We start from the raw sequence: 21029 nt of genomic DNA on the forward strand, positions 1-21029 counted from the left end.
GTATTAATTGGGAAGAAATGGGACCCTAACGTTTGGGATCAGGACATATGGACAGATAATCAAGAAAATGGGGACATTGGGCCCCTATAGTTGATTGAGCCATGTCAGCCAACAGCACGACCTCTCCCAACTAAAGTGATTATGCCACATTTATATAGTAATCAGTTAGCAGTAAAATTTTATCCCACCCACATTTGAGGAGATTAGTCTGATATGATACTTGGGACTGTCTGGATAATTTCCTGAGGCAGATTCCTTTCAAAATATCTTTTACCAGGAAACACCTTCGCCACCTATTATTGTTTCTAGACCTATAAGTAGCCTTACATTCTGGTGGTCCCAAAGGGGTAGATACAAATGGGACTCAGGAAGAGATGCATTAGGCTCCCAAGAAACTGCTAGAGTTTTCTAATGTGTGCAAACAAACTTAGAAAATACGTTGTCATCGTTGTCAGGTCCCATCAAGTCATTTCTGATGCATAGCAACGCTGTGCACAACAGAACAAAACATTACCAGGTCCTGTGGCATCCTCAGTTCCTACACTGGAGTGGATTGTTCCAATCCATCTCTTTAGCCTTCTCCTCCTTGTCTGCCCTTATACCAAACATGATGTCTTTCTCCAGGGACTGGTCTTCCTGACAATATGTGCAAAGTATGTAAGATGAACACTCGATATACTTGCCTCTAAGGAACTCTCAGACCATACTTATGTGGGTATGGGATAATGGCACAAAGAAAATAAGTCGAATCAGCCTGAATTTTTTATATGAGCCCACTAAGCACAGATTATTCATTCAAATGTTTCAGCTAAAAAGGTTAGGAGAGGATCTAGTATTTTATTTGATTCAATGAAGCATGGACTGTGAGATGGCCTTCGACAAGTGAAGTTGAAAGACCAGACCTACCTTGTTATACTGCAGGAGAAGATCCCCAACAACTTAGGGAAATTGGCATGTTAGAGTGGATTTTTCATGATAGGCCCACATATCCATATGGAGTGCTCCGAGGTCACACCTTTCACCACAATAGTAAGGAACAAATTTATGAAGGGAGCCCCAGTGTCTGAAAACAACTCTCATTGCAATTTTATCTAAGTCAGGTTTCACAGTCAGAAGTGTCCAGATTGAATTGAGACACCTAATGGAGTCACCTTGAATCAGGATGAACTCATTGGTAGTGGGTTTTGATGTTAATGGGCCTAATTGGGCCTTGTACTGGTACGGGCACTTGTAGAAGTAAGAGACCAGGTGGGTGTGATTACTGTAATGGTCAGCAGCAAAAGTAGTACTCAGAATAGCCTGACTTGTATGGACTTACAGTGCTGGCTACATAGGTTGGGTGAAATAGATGGGAAATCTATATATTCACTTGATCTGTACAAGTGGAATAATTCTAGGTCAGGTGACTCGTAGTCACAACGCCTTGAATGTGCATTGGCTGCTCCGAGCAGGAATCTCATCCTTGAAGCTTGGTGGCTCAGGATGTTTTTTTCTCTCTCTCTCTCTCTCTCTCTCTCTCTCTCTCTCTCTCTCTCTCTCCCTCCCTTCCAACTCCCCCAAAGAGGGATTTAAACTGTGAATTTTAAACACAGGAGTTGAACTGAATGCATTTGTATTATGTGCTAAAATCTATTTCAAATAACATCTTGATTCCTAGCCTCTGAAACCATAAATTCAGTTATAAACCGGGAACAGCAATAAATAAACTGCCACCTTTGTTGTCTAGAAAAATTAAATTGTTTCTCTTAAAATATTATATTCTTTAGTGGCCTTCGTATTAGCACAAACATCACACCTTTTAAAACACTTACCTTTCGCAAAACAGCTTATGCCAACATGACATCAAACAGCCCCTTCATATGGTAAGCACAGCGATATATTATTTTGCTGAAGTGTGAAAAATGTACAATTTAAAATCTGTAACAGCAGAACTGTGATGCTGTCTTTCAGGTTCAGAATCTAACCCATTAGGAAAAGGCAGAAGTATAAAAGCTTAAAATTTGCAGTAATAAACCCAGCCTTTTTTTTCTATACAATAAGGCAAGAAATGCAACCTGATGCAAAATGTTTCCAAAAAGATAAAAGCAGGTGAGCACATTGTCAACTGACAAGAACAGTTCAGAGCGTCAACAAGTAAGCTATAGTGCCAAGATGAAACAAAATCTGCTAATGTTAAATCTCATGCTAGAAGTTCTTCCTAGCATAATGTCTCCACATACTGCCAGCACCAAGGAGTGGAGCCAGTATTGTGAGCTGCAAGCGTGGCTGTTTTCTTTTGGGAAATGGAAGGGAGTTAATATGGTCACACATAGGTCATACTGTAGAAACAGGCACTTTGTACTGCTCTAATGCAAGTAATCGATTTATTTTCTTCATTGTAATAATACACATAGAATGGATTGTTAGTTTGGTTCCTCCAAAATTTATACTAGTTTCTGTTAAAGAGAAAAGGAAAAATTATATAAAAGTAAAAGATGTTAAAGCTATTAAGCACAAGAGAAAATAATACATGTTTTTTAAAAAATCTCTATACAAAGCAAAGATTTGTATAGAGCATTAAATCTCAAGAAAAAGGGCACCCCACCAAGCCGTGAGGATGATATTCCTGCTCAGAGCAGACAATGCACTGAGAAGACCATAGGACCAGCCCCACCACGGGACACAACACCCCTCACTGAACCAGCACTATAGGAGACAACACTGGAGACACAGTGCGGAAATTGTGCCCAATCTGACCCCATCACACTGGGGTGAAACATTAAGGGGATTCAACAGAGCAGCAAGGGGAGCAAAGGGATGAAATCCCCGGGGAATACCAAAAATAGACTTTGGAAACAGAGTATGGCACCCCATGAGATTCGACTGGGAAATACTTGTAAAGGCTAATAAACAGACCTTGAACTATTTATAGGCCTTTCCATTTTTGTCAGTCGCTTTTTGTTGTGATTGTTTTGTTGTTGTTATTATTGTTTTGTTGATCTTGACTTCCTTTGTTGTTTTATTTGGCTTTGCTGGGTTTTAGCACTTAACTAAGGTATCCTCATGTCTATCTAGATAAAATAGGTGGAATAAATAATTCAGAAATGAAAAGAACAGGACCAAAGGTTCTGTGGGGGATGCGGGAGAAGGGGATGTGGGAGAAAAGAAGGAGGTGGGACAACCAACCCAAGGACAAGGAAACAACAAGTGAACAAAAGAGAAGGGTGTAGGATGCCTAATGGGGCAATGTAGCAGCGAGGAATTGCAAAACCTGAATGAAGGCCGAAGATGATGGTGGGACAAGAGGAAAGTAAAAGGAAATAGAGGAAGGAACTAGGAAGCAAAGGACATTTATATAGGACTAAATACAAGCATGTACATATGTAAATATATATATAATGAGGGGAATAAAACTATGTCCTTATAGCTACATATTAAGAATTAAGGTTGCAGGTAGACATTGGGCCTTGACTCAAATGCTCCCTCAACACAAGAACAGTTTGTTATAGCAATCAGGCATTCTGTGATACTCACCTACCCGACACGACCGCTGAAGACAAAATGGGTGCATAACTAAATGTGAAGAAAGCCGATGGTGCCCAGCTATCAAAAGATACAGTGTCTGGGATCCTAAAGGCTTGAAGATAAGCAAGCACCCATATAGCTGAGAGGCAACAAAGCCCACATGGAAGAAGCACACCAGCCTGTGTGACCATGAAGTATTGGTGGGATCATGTACCAGGCATCTAAGACCCAGAACAAAATCATGTCCAAGGTGAAGGGGCGGTCAGGGGGAAGTCATGGATTGGAGATCCAATGCCGATTTGTAGACAATTGGACATCCCCTCACAGAGTGGTCACAGGGAAGAAATGAGCCAGTCGGTGCAGTATAGCACCGATGAAACACACAACTTTCCTCTAGTTCTTTGATACTTGCCCCCACAATCATGACCTCAATTCTACCTTACAAATCGGAATAGAGCAGAACCTTCACACTGCTACAGATAAGAGCCCGAAACACAGGGAATCCAGGATAGATAAACTCCTCGAGGCCAACAATGAGAGTAGAGATACCAGGAGGATTAAGGGAAAGTGGGGAAGAGAGATTGGGAATTGATAACAAGGATCAATCTATAACCCCCTCTCAGGGGGACGAACAACAGAAAAGTGGGTAAGGGGTGATGGAGGACAATGTAAGATATGAAAATAATAATCTATAACTTATCAAGGAATCTTGAGGAAGGACAGGTTGGGGGGAAGAAATGGGGAGCTGATATCAGGGGCTCATGTGGGAAAAGAATGCTTTGAAAATGATGATGGCCCCACCAAGCCTTGAGGATGATATCCCCGCTTAGAAGAGTTAATGCACAGAGTGGACCATATGGCTGGCCCCACAATGTCCCTCTCTGACCCATGGACCGACAGGGGACAACACTGAAGACATAGTGTCAGTATTGGCCTGGTCTGACCCCTCCACACCAAGGCAAAGCACTAAGGGTGTGCGGCAGAGCAGCTGAGGGAGCAGAGCAGGGAGGTCCTGAGGGAGTATCAAGGATAGATTCACGGGCAGGGCAAGGCACCCCATCGGACTCAACTGGAGGACACTCCTAGAGGTCAACAAATAGACCTTGAACTAGTTATAGGTTTTACTCTCTTTATTTTTTAAAATTTATTTATTTTTGTCATTGTTTTTTTGTTGTCATTTTGTTTTCTTTTGCTACTTTGTTTTGCTCTATCTTGTTTTTCATGTGCTTATCATTATCTCTGCAGGTCTATCTAGATAAGATAGGCTGGATGAACAGTCTGAAGGAGAAAACAACGGAACCGATGGCTCCAGGGGTACATGGAAGAGCAAGGTGGGGCAAAGGAAGTGGTTTCGACGAACCTAGGGACAAGGGAACAATAAGTGATCCAAAATCAGTAGCAAGGAGGGTGTAAGAGGCCTGGTAGGGATTGATCAAGGGTAATGTAACCTAGAGAAATTCCTGAAACCCAAATGAAGGCTGAGCATGATAGTGGAACAAGAGAAAAGTAAAAGTAAATAGAGGAAAGAACTAGGAGGCAAAGGGCATTTATAGAGTCTAAGTATAGGCATGTACATATGTAAATATACTTATATATGATGATGGGGAAATAGATCTACGTGCATATATTTAGAGATTTAGTATAAAGGTAGCAGATGAACATTGGGTCTCCATTCAAGTACTCCCTCAATGCAAGAACTCTTTGTTCTATTAAATTGGCATTCCATGATGCTCACCTTTCCAACATGATTACTGAAGACAAAGCTGGACTATCCATTACAAGGAACTATATGTGACCTCCTCCCTGGGGGACGGACAACAGAAAAGTGGGTGAAGGGAGACGTCGGACAGGGCAAGATATGACAAAATAACAATTTATAAACTATCAAGGGCTCATGAGGGAGGGGGGAGCGGGGAGGGAGGGGAAAAATGAGGACCTAATGCCGGGGGTTTAAGTGGAGAGAAAATGTTTTGAGAATAATGTACAAATGCGCTTTACACAATTGATGTGTGTATGGATTGTGATAAGAGTTGTATGAGCCCCTAATAAAATGATTTTTTTTAAAAAGGAAAAGAAAAATTGAAGAGAAAAAAAAAAAATATAGCATCTGTGGTCTTACAAGCTTGAAGGTAAACAAGTGGCCATATAGCTGAGGAGCAACAAAGCCCACATGGAAGAAGCACACCAACCTGTGTGAGCATGAGATGTCGAAGGGATCAGGAATCAGGCATCAAAGAATAACAAATCATACCATTGTGAAGGAGGGGGAGTGCAGATTGAGGACCCAAAGCCCATCTGTAGGCAACTGGACATCCGCTTACAGAAGGATCACGGGAAGGAGACCAACCAGTCAGGGTCCAATGCCGCAAACAATGAAACATACAACTTTCCTCTAGTCCCTAAATGCTTCCTTCCCCTGCCACCCGCCCCCCCAATAATGATCCCAATTCTACCTTACAAATCCGGCTAGACAAAGGATGTACACTAGTACAGATAGGAATGGGAAACACAGGGAATCTAGGACAGTTGATCCCTTCAGGACCAGTGGTGAGAGTGGCAATACCGGGAGGTGGGAGGGAAGGTGGGGGTAGAAAGGGGGAACCTATTATAAGGATCTACATATAACCTCCTCCCTGGTGGATAGACAATAGAAAAGTGGGTATAGGGAGACATCAGACAGTGTAAGATATGACAAAACAATAATAATTTATAAATTATCAAGGATTCATGAGGGAAGGGGAAACGGGAAGGGAGGGGGAAAATGAGGAGCTGATACCAAGGGCTCAAGTAGAAAGCAAATGTTTTGAGAATGATGAGGGCAACAAATGTACAAACATGCTTGACATACAATGTATGTATATATGGATTGTGATAAGAGTTGTATCAGCCCCCAGTACATTTTTTTAAAAGAAAATGAAGGCAACAAATGTGCAATTGTGCTTGAAATACAATGGATGGATGGATGGATTGTGATAAGAGATGTAAGAGCTCCCAATAAAAGTTTTTAATTTAAAAAAAAGAAAGGAAAAGCTCACTCAATAACAGGAACTTGACAAAAACAAAACAAAAAAGATGTTAGGAAACCCTTTCTCTACAACCAGAAGTCATTTCACAGCAATAAACATATTAATGACATATTGTGACAACTATCACAAGAATAATCAAAGGGGAAAAGTCTAGGATTTGCCACACAGGAGAGATTTATGACTCTGCTTGCCTTTTATAACCTGATTACATCTAGTTATTCAGGAGTTTACTATTGTATTAAACTGCTTTTTTCAAGAATTTTTTTTTTACTTTTTAAATTAAACCCAGTAAGATGTACAAAAGACAATGAGCTAATAAAACATATTGCCTTCAACAGACATAGGTGAAAGGTCAAATGAGAGGCCACAGCAAAGAGGTCACTAGCAGCCACAGCCTTCTCTCCGGGACTTATTGGTTAGCCAGCCTCCCTGTGCTGCTGAGGGTTTGGGTAATACAGCAAACTCAGCAGCTTTCTGATCCAGGTTTCCATCTTAAATATTCTGATAAATGTTCTTTACAGCCTCAAGAAACACATCTTCTACATTCTCTCCCATTTTTGTACTTGCTTAAAGGAACAATGAGCCATTTTCTTTAGTAAACTGGCTTCTTCATATGTAGCATCTCTCTGTGCCTCCAAATTTGGTTTATTTTTCTGTAAGAATTATTACAGTATTTGGATTGGTGAGATTCCTTGCATCTATAACCAGTTGCTTAAGTGGTTTTATGTACTTCTAGTGATATCATACACCATAACTGCTCTCGCAGCACCTCTGTACTGGATCCATGTAACTATCCTAAACCTCTCTTGTCCTGCTGTATTCCAATTCTGCAGTTTGATTTTTTTGGTCACTGGTTTTTCATATGTGATCTTTATTGTGTTGAGGAATTTCCCTTCTATTCCTATCTAATTGAGTGCCTATATTAGAAATGGGTGTTGGATATTGTTAAAAATGCTTTTTTCTGCATCAATTGATGTGTTCATGTGGCTCTTATTCTTTATCTTGTTTTGTGGCAGACTACATGAGTTATTTTTAAATATTGAATTATTCTTGCAGCCCTGCTGCGAGTCCCACTTGGTCCTGATGTGATTTGATATGTTGCTGGATTCTGCTCGCCAGGATATTGTTGGTAATTTTTGCATCTATGTTCATGAGGAATACTGGTCTGTAGTTTTCTATCTTTGTGGGGTCTTTGCCTGGCTTGGGTTCAGGGTTATGCTCCCGTTGTAGAATGTGTTTGGGAGTTTTCAGTCCCTTTCTGTCTTGTGGACTAGTCTGTGTAGAATCGGTGACAGCTCTTCTCTGAATACTTTATAGACTTCTCCTGCGAAGTCGTCTGGTCCTGGGCTTTTTTTCGTTTGGGAGTTTCTTGATGACCTTGTTTATTTATTCTTTTCCTATGGGTCTGTTCAAGTTCTTAATGTCCATCAGTGTAAAAACACCTCTTAACCTGTTGCTCAGAGTCAAGTTTTGGCAGACTGGATACATTGTGCCTCCTTGAACATAGGGTATTCATGATAACCTTTTGCTCTCCCTTCCATCCCTGTCTTGTGAATTGACCTACTCAAGACAGGCTGCCCAAATCATCCATGCTCATCCATGTTGCTTGAAAATGTTGATGATATCTGTATTTGTTTGTAGACAAGGATGTGATTGGGAGTGTTATGGGTGAGAAGATAGAGGTGACTGGTGTGTCTGACATCTTTTCTTCTTTTAGGCTGGCGTCTTTTCCAGAGCTTCACAAACACATTAAAAACAGACTAGGACAGCAGACTACCTTGAAAAGATGTATTTTTTATGCAATGGTGATTAACACATACACTTCATTTATCAATGTCAATGATTTTATCTGACATTTTCTATTCACAGGGGGTGGGGTGGGTGTGATGTGGGAGTGGCATCTGACCTTTTCCAACTATCAAGGTTGTTGCCATAAGCAGAAGTCACACAAGCCTCAATGCTCCATCCATTTTTACCCTGTTTTAACACCAACTGTCCCTTCCACCACACTATACTTGTGTGGATGTGTTCAGAAAGTCATTAAAATGGCCACAGAAAATTCAAAGATGATGCTCACTCTTATGGCGTTTAATAGAGAAATTAATAGCTTTCATACAATTTAGGTGAGAAATGCTCAGGATACAATTCTTCAGTCAGGTCTTGGCCTTACTTCTGCCTGCTTGGGTCATGTTACAAAGGGCTTTTAGGGTTTCTAGTGAATGGCCCAAAGGCATGTCACTTTGCTATAAGCCTCAAACCCACAGCACTCAGTTCTAGCTTTGTAGGTCAGCAAACCTAGATCCCCCAATTAAGTCACCCAACTCCACAAGCCAGTCTCCTGACCAAAGCACTCAACTTTATTTGTTCTATAAACTGAGAAGTACACTGCTCTGTCTGATGCTCTGGTTATACTTAATCTAGTCTACAATGAGTATTGTAGCACCCCTTCCCTGTCAGACTTGGGGGATGAGCCTGCACTGGAGGGATGGAGGAGTAAGACTGGGTGAATCTGTGTTGGCAAAATTATTATGGGAGATTTTGAAATCAATTGTTTATAAACAGATGTTAAGAAGATATAGCTCACTTGTCAGCTAATGGTCAGAGGGGATTAATTTAAACTCTAGATGCTCTGACATCTAGAGTTATGGAAAATAGCTGGATAAAACAATTTGGATATTATCTACTCTCTCCTGTCATGACAACTATGCTGGTAATTAGCGTACGCTTCCTGAAAAATGCTGAAGCTAACCTCAAGACCAAAATCTTGGCAGAAGTTAGTATTTAACTTTGTGTTATCATCAACCAATGCTGCAGCTATTCTCACATGACCTAGCCACCCTTGAATCTTCAAGGACTAAGGCAAGTGCACAGATAATACCATCCATTCTATTGTGACCTGACCAACAGACAAATATGAAAAAATGTTTATCACTGAAAAACATCCAATTTCTGTGCACAAGAGGAAACAAAGAGAACAAGAAAAGATGGCACAATTTAGTGGCCTACATACAAAAAAAAACTCCAGAAGATATGTCAGGTAAAAAAAGAACTTTATATCATACCATGGTCTTCAGCTACTTTAGATGGATAAAGGAAAAATTCAACAGAGAAAAAAGTAGAAGAGAAGATAGAAGAAAATCAGTAGAACAACTCAGGAAAGCAGTAAAAGACAATCTGATAAAATAAATGAAAAACCAGGAATAATTCAACAACTACAAATAGAAATCCAGAAGATAAACATGAAGATATTAGAACTGGATCACATTTTGAAAGAAAATAGACAATATAAGTGAGAGGGAGCTTGGGGAAGGAAGAGGAGGCGTGATCTATGGGCTGTATTGGCTGCAGCCTAACACCAAGGGGGCAACCACAGCGGATGGTAGAGCCAGGGGCCCTGAGTGATTATGGACCAAATCAAGGCAATACTGCAGAAGAAAGCTCTTGTGTTTATGGTGTTTACTCCCAGATGTTCAAAAATTGGAATTTTAAAGATACTACTAATAAAAGACAATAATAATAAAACTTAAAAAAAAAGAGATACGCAACTAATATCAGAACTGACTTAGAAACAAGTCAGTGGTGGAACCCTGTCATTTAAAACAGCTGTGCCAGACTCAGTGTAAACCAAGAAACAATATATCTAGCAGGTACTACTATGAAGACTAAAAATTGCCTGGCAAAAACAAAACTTGTCAATAGCACTTCCAGTGTGCTTTTACCAAAACAACGAAAATTATCTGCAAGCTATGAGAAGGAAAAGGAACTGTATGAAGTATTTTGAACAGTAGTCAGAATCTTAAGAAGAATTTGTTGAGTGTATTATTTTCCAAATGTTTCATTACCAATACGAGCACATAAACTCTTATCTTAAACCAATGTTGCAAAGGCATTTCATAACTGCTCTTCTGGTTTGAGATTTGGATCCCATTGCTGAGAACATTCTGTCATACCTCAATGCCAAATCACTATGTGCTGCTGAACTTGTGTGCAAGGAACACTTTTGAGTGCCATCTGATGGCATGCTATAGAAAAAGCTCATTGAAAGAGTGGTCACGATAGAATCTCTGTGGGGAAACATGGCAAACTTAAGAAGATAAGGACAATATTTATTAAAAAACAAAGTTGAGTGACAATGAATTCTCCTAGTATCTACCACTCTTCTTTCCATAGAGGCCTGAGGTGATCTGCCAAAATGTTTTGCTACTTTTTTGACCCAGAAAACCTCACAAAATCCTGCAGATAGAGAAGGTTGAATCATCGGGGCTCTTATCCTTGGAAGCCATGTGGACCATAATGTCCACCACTCTGATGAGTTAGCCAAATTCATTGTCATACCAGGAAATGAGCTTGCCAGCCCCAGCCTCACAGATGGAAGAGTGGGTGTCACTGTAGAAGTCACAGGAGACAGCCTGGCCTCAGTGGAGCCCAGAATGTCCTTTAGGGGACCATGTGACACCTGCTTCACCACCTTCTTGAACCATACCTGCATCCCTGGAATGAATCCTACTTGGTCATGGTGAATTATTATTTTGTATATGATGTTGAGTTCTATTGGCCTGAATTTTGTTGAGAATTTTAGCATCTATGTTCATGAGGGCTATTGGTCAATAATTTTCTATATTTGTAGGATCTTTGCCTGGTTTGGATATCAGTATTATGGTAGTTTATGGAAGGAGTTTGGAAATTTCTTGTCTTTTTCTGTGTTCTGAAATACTTCGTGTAGCATTGGTGGCAGATCTTTTCTGAATAGCTGGTAGAATTCCCCTGTGATACCACCTGGTCCAGGCTTTTCTTGGCTGGTAGTTTCATAATGACCTGCTATTTCTTCTTTTGTATGGGTCTGTTGAATCTTTCAAGATCTGTCTACATGAATTTGAGTGGATGATATATTTCTAGGTATCTGTCCTTGTCATCCAGATTGTCAAATTTGTTTTAATACAATTTTTCCTAGTAGTGTTTTATTATGTTTATTTCATTTGGATCTGTTGTAATGTTACCAAATTCATCTCTTATTCTGGGTATTTGCATTTTTCTTTTCTTTTTTTCCTTGTAAAAATTTGCCAGTGGTCTATTTTTTTAATCCTTTCAGAGAACCAGCTTCTTGTCTTACTGATTTTTTCCATTTTTTCGGTTTTCTATATCATTTATTTCTGCTTCAATCATTATATTTCTTTCCTTCTTTTATTGGAGGGTTTATACCGTTGTCCTTGTTCCAGTTCTTGAAGGTGTTATGTCAGGATGTTGATTTTGTATTTCTCTTGTTTTATTGTGTGTGGTTGTTATAAATTGGCCTCTGATTACTGCTTTTGCTGTGTCCAAAATATGTTGTTATCATTCTTGTTTGTCTCAAGGAATGTTTATATTTCTTCCTTTATTTGCTTTATTATCCAACATTTTAAGTATTATGTTGTTCAGTCTGTCCTTATGTTTCTGTTCATTTTATTGTTGCTTTCTAGTTTTATAGCGTTGTGTTCTGAGATGATAGGTGGTATGACCTCAGTTTTTTTTTTCATTTGTTGAGGCATGCTTTGTGGCCTAGTATATGGTCTATTCTTGAGAAGATTCCATGTGTGTTGGAGAAGAACATAGACTGTGTTTTTGTTGAATGAGCATTCTATATATGTCTATGAGGTTGATTTTGTTGATTGTGTGGTTGAGTTTTTCGTATCTTTACTGATTTTTTTCCTTATTTTTCTTCCTTTTTGTCTTTCCTTGAGAGGAGTTTATCGAAGTCTCCAATTATTACTGTCAGTGTATATATACCCTTTTTCAATTCTTTGAGAATTTGATTGATGTATTCCGAGGGCCTTTCGTTGAATTTATTTATGTCCATTATGGGTATGTCTTCTTGAGCTATTTTCCTCTCAATCATTATGTAGTGTCCATTCTTGCCTCTTATTATATTGTTTGCCTTCAAGCCTATTTTCTCAGAGATTAATGTTGCTATGTGTGTGAGTCTGGGTTGGCTAGAGAAACAAATCCAGAGAAGCTCATATATGTGTAAAAGAGAGCTTTATATCAAAGAGTAATTGTATATTAAGAAAACATCTCAGCCCAGTCCAGATCAAGTCCATAAATCCGATGTTAGCCCATGTTCAATACCAGTCTATAAATTCCTCTTCAGACTCACTCAACATATGCAATGATGCTAAATGCAGAAAAATCACAGGCATGTGCGTGAGAAGTCTCATGGATGCAGTGATGGTGGAAGCATCTCAGTGCTGGAATGGGTCTCAACACGGCTCCTCCAGCTCCAGGACTCTGGCTGGGATCAGCGAGGCTCCATGTGTCTTGTCAGCAGGAAGATGAAGCAGTGTGTGTGTGTGTCTTGTCTCCAGGGAGGAAGTTCCCAGGATTCTCAGGTGAAGGCCAACCCACACAGAGGCATTATTGACAATGACCTGATTAGTAGGCTAGACTCCACCCCTTTGCTCAAGTTGACAGGAGATTATGTAACGGCCACATTATGCCTCCTTTTTTTTGCATGCTCTTTTGTTGGCATGCTTTTGTCCAGTCTCTTGGTTTTTAGTCTGTTCATATCTGTGTTTGTGAGGTATGTTTCTTGTAGGCAACATATTGATGGGTTTTGTTTTCTTATCCATCATGCTACTTTCTGTCTCTTTACTGGTGCATTTAGTCCATTAACATTCAGTGAGATTATTGATGTGTATGCATTTGTTACTGTCATTTTGCTTTATATTTGCGCAAGTTGTGTGCAAATGTGTATTTGTGTTGTCTTTAGGTTCTATGTTCGTCCTGTATTACTTCATTGCTTTTGATGTTGCTCTGTGTGTCTTGTTTTATGTGAGGAATTCTCTTGTTTGTTGGTTTCAGGTTTGTGTGTTGTTGTTGGTTTTTTGGCTATCATACTTCATTGAGTTTTTTTGGTAGTGGTGGGTTTGTTTTTGTGGAATCCCCTGATTGGGATTCTTTCAGCTTCCTGAATATTTTTTATCTTTTCATTCTACAGACATTGAGGGAAATTTTTCTACAGGAGTTCTAGGATTTTTGTTTATTCCTATTCTGGAATCCTGATAAGATGTAGGTTGTTCCTCTTGATTGTGTTCCACATTCTCTCAAACTTTCCGTGTCTCTTATGCATTTGTTATTTGTTCTTATTTTTTATTAGAGTCTATAGGCTTGTCTTCAATCTTTGATTTTCATGTCTTCAATTCTATTTCTCTGCTCCTTTACAGTACTGTGTATTTCTGGGATTGTAGGGTGTGAATTTTGTGTTTCTCTTTGGAATTTTTCTTGTATGCCACATGTAGTGACATTTTTAGTTTTTCTATTTTTTCACTTTCCCTCTTAGACTCTTGATTTATCTGTTGTATGAATGCAATCATCACTCTTTAAAATTCTTTTTCTTGTAATTCCATAGCCTGTCCAATTATAAGCATTTTATTTAAAGCTGGTTGGTGTTTGGTTATTTGTGCTTGTTTCTCGGTGTGTGTATTAATATAGTTTGTTGTTTCCTTGACATCATGGTGTAGCTATTAGGGGTACTAGAGAGGTGCAATTATGTGGGAGTAGTTAACTGTTAGGTAGTGCAGTGGAGAGTTAGTAGACAGTTTATATTAAGTATCTAGGGAAGAGGTTTAGATTAAGTGTTGGGGGGCAATAAAAAAATGGAAGAGAAAGTGTTTAAGGGGGGAGAAAGAAAGGAAAAAGGGAAAGCAAATAAAGGAGGGATAAAGTAGTGTTAATTGGTCCATTAAAAGAAAGTAAATTAGACCAAAAATGCCTAATTTTACAATGATCGACGTATGATTAATACAATTTGAGAGGAAAAAAGAAGAAAATTTGTAAGAGTAGCATCAGCTTTGGGTTTTTATTAGGATGAGAAGGAAAAGAAGAATTGTTCAGAAGAAAAGAGAGAGAGAAAAAGGTTTAAATGGCTGTGAAATAAAAGTTTAGATATTAAAGGTAAACAAGGACAGGACAAGAGACAAACACATTACAAACAAAAATAGAAAAAATTATACTATAATAAGAATCAGAAGAGTTCGTAATGTATACTTGTTTTGGCTCTATATTTTGCCCAGGAGCCTTGTCTTTGATGTGAGTGCTAACTTCTGGATTGGTGATGTGATGAGGGACTAGAAAACAAAGAAATTGAAAGCAATAAGGTAATAATTTTTTCTCTGTGCTTACATATGCCAACACATGGAGAAGTACTCTTTAAGGATGAATTTTGAGAATACCGCACAACTTTGTTTTAAAGACAGGGAGGGTATAGGAATGATAAAATACAAAGCAACAACAAAAGAACAGCTGGGGGTCTAGACCTTGTCCTAGGGGTAAATCAGGCATGTGTAGAGCAGAGGTCTTTTGAGCAGTTGGGGGAGTGTCTGGTAGCAATTTGTCTGGTTGTTTTTCTACCTTGTGGTCATTTAGGATGTCAGAGTAGGGTTGCGATTAAGGCCTTGGTGTCTGGTAGACTAAGAGCCCTGAATTCTTTATCTTAAAGGAATAAACCTCTAGGGGTTCAGATCAGAGAGGACAAGGTTTGCTCTTTTCATGTGATGGAGCTGACCAAGTGGAGGTGGGGTAATGGAGTATATATACCTGTCACCTACCTAGGAGAAATGAATGAAGCAATAGCCTACTCAAGAGTGCAGGTTGCATATCTGAGCAGCATGGGGAACTGACCAGGAACTGGTGTCTTGGGATAGCTAGTGAATAGCTAGGTCTATCCAGTATGTCAATGGTAGCAGCTTCTGGGCCCAGAGGCTTTAATCATTGCCTTCTGTCCAGACACCCTGTCCATGCTTTGTAAGGCTGCTGTTGCAGTTTCTGCTTTATTGGTATGCTAATACCTTGCTAATAGGTTAGGTGTGTACTGTTCGCTAACTGAAGATGTTTTTAAAAAGAAAAAAATTGTGAATGGCTGTGCCTTAAGATGGGGTGGGGCCTAGTGCATAACTGTACCTTGGTGACAAGGGATTAGTCTTTCCATGTCAGGCTGGTACTTGCGTGGAGCATTAATTTATTCACTATTTATGCCTGCTCCAGTATCAGACTGGAGCTTTGTTGTCCTTTCCTGTATTCTGTAGTAGAATGTGTACAACTGATATTAACTCATCCCTAAATATTTGGTAAAATTCCCTAATAAAACTATCTGGTCCTGGACTTTTGGTTATTGGGAGTTTTTAAATGACCTAGTCTATTTCTATTTGTGTTATAGCTCTGTACAGCTTTCTACATGACTGTGCTAATTTAGGCAGGTAATGATCTTCCAGAATTTTTTTCATTTCTTCTAGGTTTTCAAATTGCACTCTTTTTTTACTTCAATTACTTGGTGGTTTTATAATAAGATGTACAATTTCCATGTAATTGATTTTTTTGCTTAATCTTCTTATTGATTTCTAATTTCATAATATTGTGACATGAAATGACAGTTTTCAGTTTCTCAATATTTCAGGAAGAATTGGTATTTGCTTTACAGCCATACATATTATTTTGTCTGGAGCAACTCACTACCAGCCTGTCTCTGTACTGCAAACAAACAATGCCTCATTTATGTCCATTTAAAGCCCTAACAGATTCACAAGTATTTGTGTCCAAGACCTTTATAGTCATATCCCCAAAGGGCAAAATTATGTGCTTATCATCAGAGTCTACAACATTGACATCAGCTCAAGGTGGTGAGGAGGAAAGATACTAGCGTAGTGGTTCTCAACCTGTGGTTGTGACCCCTTTGGGGGGTCGAAAGGCCCTTTCACAGGGATTGCCTGATTTAGAACAGTAGCAAAAATAACAGTTACAAAGTAGTAACAAAAATAACTTTATGGTTGGTGTTGGGGGATCATCACAACATGAGGAACTGTATTAAAGGGTTGTGGCATTAGGAAGGTTGTTTAGGAGACCATGTGACAATTGAACCATTTTAAAAATATGTCATCATAATGCCATTATTGAAATGCAAGTGTAGACCTGTTTCACGATGGAGGATCACAAAATTAACTTGTACAGAATAAATCCTTTCATGGCTGAATGCTATTTACACAACAATGCATTGATTGTCAGGGAAATTTTAAAATAATATTCACTGAGAATGTCAGGTTTGCTGGACTAATATATATCTTAATACAGCATATAGGGAATTGATGTAATAAGTAAATAATTGTATGCCTATTGACAATTCAATTCTCTGCTTCTTCAAACACCATGAATTCTCAGTCTTAAATACTCAGGTTACAAGTGTGTTTGAGGTAGAGTCTAGTTTACCTAGTGGAGTTTCCAAATCGGATCTCTCTGGTCTAGTCCCTATGTTCTATGCCACTTGACCTGGGTCCCCAGGATGTGTCTAGAAACATGGGCCAATGTGGTTTATTTGGTGCATATTACCAGGAATCCTCCCCCCTTAGGGTCCTTCAAAGTATTTTTAGTCATTCCTCCCCACTTGGAGGTTGGTTCTCCCCCTTCTTTTACCAACAGTCGTGCACTCGTGTTCTCCCAGGCATGTGACTTGACTTCCCCATCAGTATCCCTCATCCCTCTGTTAGGGATGTCTATCTGTCCAAAGGGAACTCCTCATTACTTTTCATGCCAGCTACTCAGTAGTCAACATCTCCTGCCCCTCCCTTGACAGTTTGATCCCAGATCATGTGAGGAGACCTCCACCAAAGTGCCCTTCAAGATACATACCTAGAGAGGATGGCGTATAGTTAGTTCATTGGCATCAGTAGGTTCTCTACCAGGCCGCCTGACCACCCTTGCCAGCATACTGGATGCCCCGAAAGCCTGAGCTTGTGCCCATCCTAACAGCAGTGGACTCAGACAGTATTTGGCCTTTGGTGATTGACTAACTTCACTCAGCATAATGGTTCCAGATCCCTCGATGTCATGAGATGTTTTATCACTGTTTTTTAGGGATGTGTACTATTCCATTTTGTGTATATGCCAGAGTTTTTTATCCAACAATGATGAATATTTTAACATAATAACACAAGCACTACATCCTGTCTGAGTGGGAGAAGTCCTTAGACTCAGGCATCACCCTTTTGTATCCTTGGCTAGATGAGACATCTGAGTCATTCTCAGCCCATACAGGTTTTTTCACTTTGGACTTTTGGTTGGACTATGGAGCAAAGTTACAAACACCGGGCAAACATTTTCTGAATTTTGCTGTTCTAGTGGAAAGTTTGAACTAGCAGCTAGTTATTCAATAACTGAGGTATCACTGTAGAGATACATTTAAGGGCCCTAATACAAGGCATAAACACACTACTGAACATAATGAAAAATATGTACACTATAGAAGACAAAATAAAGGACTGAGCCCTTCTAACGTAGTAAAGGGGCATCTGTCATCGGGCGTTGCTGCTCTCCTGCTTCAGGAAACTTAGGTCTACTTGGCTTTCCCGTTGATTTTCTCCCTGCTAAGTGCAGGGTCCCCTCCTAGTGGAACCTCTCTGATAGTTGGAGAGGAGATCTTCCTCAGCTTGTCATCTGCGGCCCATATTGCCCCGTCTCCCTCTCATGTGATATTTTGCAATGAAAGATCCACTAATTTTTATTCCATCTTCTGAATGAAGCACCAGAAATTGATCTAATATTGTTAAAAATGTTAAACATTCATGGTTTCTTGTACTTTAAACCAAAGCAAATAAAGTTCACTTCCCTTCAAGCCTTCCATAACTTACCACGCATCCTTGAGTTTTGCTTTACCATCTTCCACATTCTGGTAAAAAAGACATTCTGCTGTACAACAAAACAACTTTCTGTTTCCCTCTTAAAAAACCACTTTTGGTCACTTTGCCTTCCCTCCTGCTTTCCAGCCCATGCTAACACTTGCAACTTAGTTGTTAAAGTGGTTTCCATTCAGTAGTCTCGAACACAGACTCTTGTCCATTTCACGCATGTTCACCGCTCCAGTGATAGTTAGGGTTTATTGTGCCAAACCGGCCAATAAACACATGTGGGATTCATTGAAGGGCAGAGAGATAATTGGCTCAGTGAGCCTCGCCTTTCTTGTTCTCTGGTCTCTCATTCTCAGGGTCAGACCAGTGTGCGGTTGCTAGTTCTCTGCCTCAGCTGGCAAGGTTCACTTCCTTCCAGACATCCCTGAGCAGAAGCCACATGGACCTACCCTGATGCAGCCCTGGGTGCTAGAGAAGCCGAGTGGAGACCCCTGGTAGCACTGAGATGCTTACACTGCCACTGGATTCAAAGACTTTCTACCCACTGGCTTGTGATCATCCTGCATTCGGCATCACTGCATGTGTTTCCTGAGTCTGCAGAGGACTTTGTAGATCAATGTGGACATATGGGATAATGTCAGACTTATGGGCTTGGACAGCACTGGGTTGGGATGCTTTCTTAATGTACACTTACCCTTTATATAAAACTCTGTCTTATATAAAATAATAGTGTATGTGAATTTTGTTTCTCTAGTCTACCCAGACTAACTCAACCCCCCAAATGCTGCATTTTAATAATTCTATATCACACACACATCAAAGATAAATAATTCCTAAAAAACAAACACACTTCAATTGAGTTGATTCTGATTCACAGTGATCCTATAGAACAGGGTAGACCTTCCGCCCTGGGTTTCTAAGACTGTACATCTTTTATGGGACCAGGTAGCTGCTGGTGGTTTCAAACTACTAACCTTGTAGTTGGCAGTCCACTCTGCCACAAGGGCTCCAAAGATTCATTAAGCCATGCAAATTTGAAAAGGTGCCAAACTTCAAATCTTAATTAAACTTCTAGAAAAGTGGATAGATTCAAAAGAAATATCTAGCAATTAAAACAATGTAATTAATAAGTATACATGTATTATGAAATCAAAGTTGAGCTCTTTGGAAAAATATACATATATTTTATCTAATTAATAATAATAATACCACCTGGAAGTAAAAATTATATTTTGTAAGCATTTTGCTTTATCAGGCCTTTTATTATCAACTAAGAAATTAGTAAGTTCTTCAATAATGCATTCTTCTAAATAACTGTCTAATTAAAAGATAGTTTGTTAATGGAGTGAAAAAAAAGAAACTGAAAACAAACTCTTAAGATCAAAAGAGAAGCCCATAGAGGGCTCTCATCGACCTTCCTATTTGACTCACAAGCAGTTTTCATCCAAGTGAGTGCCGATTTGGGTAAAGGTCAAACACTCAAGCAGGCATAAAACCACTCACTGCCTGTTTTCCCTTGTGATCTTTTATATTACAAAGGTTAACAACTGCACATTTTCAACATAGTACAGCATTTTGACAGGCAGGAATCTTAGGGGAAAGAAAGTTGTCTCAAATATAATTTAAAAGAGAACATTTTTAAAATCTTAAACAGAAAACGACAAGACAAAGGCACATCATCTAGGTGAGGGGGACCATTAACAAGAGGTCATAATGGCATTGAAGGGTTTACAGAAAACCAGTTTCTTAAATAAGACATAGGACGGCAAAGGATACTGATGAAAACAGGGTGGTAGCAGAGCAATACATCCTAGTTGTAACAAGGACCACAGAAGTAGGAATGGGGCTATAATTGGGAAATGTGCATTATGCTACACAGAAGAGCTTATAAGATTGGTTCGGGGCCTTCTGACCAAGGCAGTCAGGATGACTCATGATCATCCCATCCTAGCACCCCAATTTCCATTGAGGACTTACTCAAGCATGTCCTTAAGGGTTCTGCAGCTTCTGCCTGGACTGGCTAGGGTTGTGGCAATAATCCAATCTCTTAATGCACTCTGCCTAAGAGCAAAGCTATTCCTGCTGTTGGTTGATGGTCAAATCCTCCATTCAATGGAGGCCGAAATCATATGGAGACTCATAAATGGATTTCAGGCTTCCACTGTAAACCATAGCCTTCTGCAACCACTCACTCACTCTCACGGCCACTTGAGTCAATGTTGACACATAGCAACCCCCTGTGGGTCTCAGACTGTAACTGTTTATGGGAGCAGAAAGCCCAGCCTTTCTTCTCCTGAGTTACTGGAGTCCAGCTCCAGGGAGGTTGAACTGGATACCTGAAGGAGGTGTGGATTCGGCGAATACAGATGAGACAGACACGAGAGATGTTCTGGTGAAGCAATCTCTGCTGAGTTCTTCCAAACAGCTTTATTTATACCATAAAAAGTTTTGCAGACCACTGCATAAAAACCATGCCTTATGATTAACTCCAAAGTCATCCTTATTGTTTCCACTAAAACCTGATAAAAGACCATTAGAAGGTCTGTACTTTTTTCTGTCACTTTCTGTCCTCTTCCTGGTTCTTTCTTCCTGTACTGTTTGTTTAATAAGGTTTTTGTTTGTTTGTTTGTTTGTTTTATAAGTTACATGATATTCTTGATTGAGGTGTTCAGAAAATTTGGTTAGACTCATATCTTACTCACTGCCCTACTTTTTGCTCAAAATATACCTGGTTGACTAACTTAACACAATGAAACTACCTCATGTGTTGCTTCAAAGCCTACATTATTCTAAAAATATCTACAAGCAGAGTTAAATGCTTCTCAAATGTTTTCCTTTAAAAGCTCTCTTATGG

General features: G+C 39.5%; 1 pseudogene; it reads right to left on the reverse strand.

Annotated features, from left to right (window-relative positions):
• Positions 1-6911: 6911 nt before the first annotated feature.
• LOC101641514 lies at positions 6912-12402 on the reverse strand (annotated as a pseudogene).
• Between the last annotated feature and the right edge of the window lie 8627 nt (positions 12403-21029).

This window comes from Echinops telfairi, unplaced genomic scaffold, assembly GCF_000313985.2.
Source record: "Echinops telfairi isolate 266 unplaced genomic scaffold, ASM31398v2 ScPeMD7_57;HRSCAF=196, whole genome shotgun sequence".
Classification (NCBI taxonomy): domain Eukaryota; kingdom Metazoa; phylum Chordata; class Mammalia; order Afrosoricida; family Tenrecidae; genus Echinops; species Echinops telfairi.